This window comes from Ictidomys tridecemlineatus, chromosome 3 (assembly GCF_052094955.1).
Source record: "Ictidomys tridecemlineatus isolate mIctTri1 chromosome 3, mIctTri1.hap1, whole genome shotgun sequence".
Classification (NCBI taxonomy): Eukaryota; Metazoa; Chordata; class Mammalia; order Rodentia; family Sciuridae; genus Ictidomys; species Ictidomys tridecemlineatus.
The window spans coordinates 46,866,887-46,870,120 of record NC_135479.1 but is presented as its reverse complement, the minus strand read 5'-3'; the positions used below and the strand labels follow the sequence as shown (position 1 = coordinate 46,870,120).

The 3,234-nt window shown below is 42.0% G+C and overlaps 1 pseudogene; it reads right to left on the bottom strand.

Annotated features, from left to right (window-relative positions):
* Window positions 1-855: 855 nt before the first annotated feature.
* LOC144375634 (melanoma inhibitory activity protein 2 pseudogene) lies at window positions 856-2,890 on the bottom strand (annotated as a pseudogene).
* Window positions 2,891-3,234: the final 344 nt, after the last annotated feature.

Here is a 3,234-nt window from a genome sequence, read left to right as displayed (position 1 = left end):
GGAAAATGGGCATAAATTATAAAAGACAGGAACTGGGGTTGTGGGTCAGTGGAACAGCCCTCACTTAGCACATGCAAGGTACTGAGTAGGATTCTTAGAACCACATAAAAATTAATTAATTGATTGATTGAGTGAGTGATTAATTAATTAAAGGTAGAAGAAGAACTCAAATATGAAGAACACAAAGAAAAATAGGAAGAAGAAGAAGGAGGAGGAGGAGGAGGAGGAGGAGGAGGGAGGAAGAAGAAGAAGAAGTCATCAAGATGACTCAGGGAAAATGGGAACAGAGTAAGTTTAAATTGTGGTTTCCAATTCCAAAATGTTTCCTGAGAACTGCAACTTTCTTTGTCTTTGAGATCTCCTACTTCCATGACATGTTTAGTAGTGTTTTCTGGTTTACTCTTAATATGCTCTAGTTATTGTTTTATGGGAAAACTAGTTGACATGCCCCACAAGACTGAAAATCAATGAAAATCTTTCATTAAGCATAAAGTTCCTTTCACATTTGCTACAATCATAGTAAATACACTTCTTTCTATAAAGGAATTGCCTTTGTTGGGCATTTAAAATATCCCCAAAGGCTAGATGACATACATAAAAATCCCATTGTTGTTTATAGATTAGTGGATTAATCAAATTCAATGCTGTAATCTTTAGAGTAAAACAGAATGGAAATAATTTACTCATAGTATCATATTTAAACCATCTTTATTTCCAAAATACTATCCTAAGAATTATAGTTTTATTTAGCTTCAATCGGAGCAAAAGTATAATCACTTATTTAAGTAAAAGCAATTACTTAAAAACTAAAAATAAGAGGTAAGTCAAATTACTTTTGAAGAGAGATCAAAAACATCAGGTTTCTTGTTGATGTTCAGTAGCAGGCTCACTTGAAGGCGGAATGAAGCCTGAAGGGCACTCACTTCTACTTTCAGAATGCAGGGGTGGGGGGAGGAAATCCAGCTCTTGGAAGAAGGTCATGAGGAAAATACCTCCATTCATAGACATCTGGCATTGGAAAAAATGGAGGGGGTGGTGGGCCCGGTGGAAAATAATCTCGAGGTGCCCCATACCTGTTTCCTGGAGGAGGTGGAGGGAAAAATGGTCCTCTTCTCATGAACTGACTCCTTGGGTCCACAGGAAACAATTCGCCTCTGACTGGAGGAAAAGGTGTCAAAAATGAGCCGGAGCCAGTTGCTTGGTTTTCAGCAGAGAGAGATGAATCGGGCACATTGGAATCATCAACATTGATTTTGGTCTCCTTTCTACTGGATTGACTTTCTGAAGACATAGGCCCATCCTTTTTATCCAAAGAAGACAGATTAGAATCTCTGAGTTCTGCTGGTCGCGATGGTCTACCATAATTCGAATAACATCCACCTTGCCAAGGAGGACCCAATGGTGAGGGACCATTGGGGGAATGCTTTCTGCCCAATGCTACATTTGAAACACCAAGTGCACAGGGATCTTCCTCTACAAGTTCAAATTGAAGCTGCCTTTCAGTTAACTTTTGTCTATTGCGAGCGTTTTGTTTCATGAAATAATGAAGGTTTCTTTCAGCAATCCAAACCGCCAACTCACTCTCATGTGCTTTTTTCTCAGAGTAAATAATCTTCCCCTGACAGGACTGAATGGTTCTCTCCAATTCTTCTTTGAGATATTTGGCTCGCTTTCTGTAGGTCTCCAGCTCTTCTCTTGTATGGCCCATCTCTTCTTTGACCTTGGAAAGTTTCTCCTCTTGCTCCACCCGGTAATTTTCCTCTACTCTGAGTTTCCTATGGAGTTTCATCATATTTTCTTGATAGCATTCCATCATGACTTTAAATTTCTGCTGAAGGTTCTCATTCTCACCTTCAAGCTGTGTATTTTCTGACAGCAAGTTTGCCTGTTCGGTCTTCAGACTTCTAATCTGTTCTCTAAGGTCTTCCTTTGTTTTCTCTACTTCAGATAAGGAAGCACAAGTTTGATATCTTTGTCCTTCTAAGGTTTCTAAGGAGGCCTTTAGCTTAGCGCTATCAACCAGTTGCTTCAAAGCTCCTTTGGGCTCATTATCCAAGTGAGCACCAATTCCTGATTCACTCGTCATTCCCCATTCCAAGTTCCCAATGTCTGTTTGGGCTCCCTTGCTTGGAGAAGACCTATCTTTCATCTTCAGCAAGCCTTCAGTCAGAGACTCCATGTGATTTTCTTTATCAGTTTGAGCTTGTTTTGCATGGAATTGAAAGTCTTCCAATGTGGTGCTCTCTTTACATTGGACACGTCCTTGTTCCCTCCATGCTTCAGCGTCTCCTTGTAAGATAGGTTGCTGACTTTGCTGAAGCTGGGAACATTCATCCAAGGCTTCCTTCATTGCCAGCTGAAGTCCTTCCTCACTCATTTGAAGCAGTCTCAAGTTTGTTTTAGTTTCAGCTATTTGTGAGCTGATTGATTCTGATTCATCTTCAAGGGACTTTATCCTTCTCGATATATCTGCCATGATTTCATCCTGTTTACAATGTTTGGCCTTTTGTTCTTCTAGCTCTTTTTCTAGAAAGAGTCTTTCATCCCCATGGCTAGGTTTGGACCTATGCAGCTTTTCATAGGTTGCCTCCAAATTTGGGACGTCTCTTGGACCCTTCTCAGAACTGCTGCCCTTTAAAGTTGACTCTAAGCCTTCAAGCTCTTTTTGAACAAGGCTGACTTTTTCAAGTAGTTCACATTTTTCTTCAATTCTTCTAGAAAGTTTTAAAGCCAGCTGTTTTTCTCTTCCCACATAAAGCCTGCTTCTAACACAATGAAAACTTCTCCACAAAAACAAGAGAAGAGCAAAACATCCAATAGCTCTACACATCACCAACTCCCAAGGAACACCATAAGGATTAGGGCCTGGCTTCATGTCTTCAGACAATGCTGCCAAAACCCTGCCTACTTCTTCCAGGACCACCCGCTAATATGGCTGTAGGGCAGTCCTTGGTGCCTCCATCAAGCTAAGTTGGCTTTGGCTCTTGCCACCACAACCACAGCCTGCCCAGGCAGGCCAACGTAGGCTGTGAACACTCAGGTGTTTGGTGAGGAACTCAAACCTGCACCAGGCAACGGAACAGACCACTGAGAACCCCTGCAAGGGGGGGGTTGTGATGGTGGGGAGCTGGGGTGAAGGATTCCCAGGAGCCTTGTGGTGCTCAAGTGCCCATCAGGGGAGTCTTGGCCCCTTCTTTCCCTAACCAGTGCATCCTGAAGTGTCACGGGTTCAAG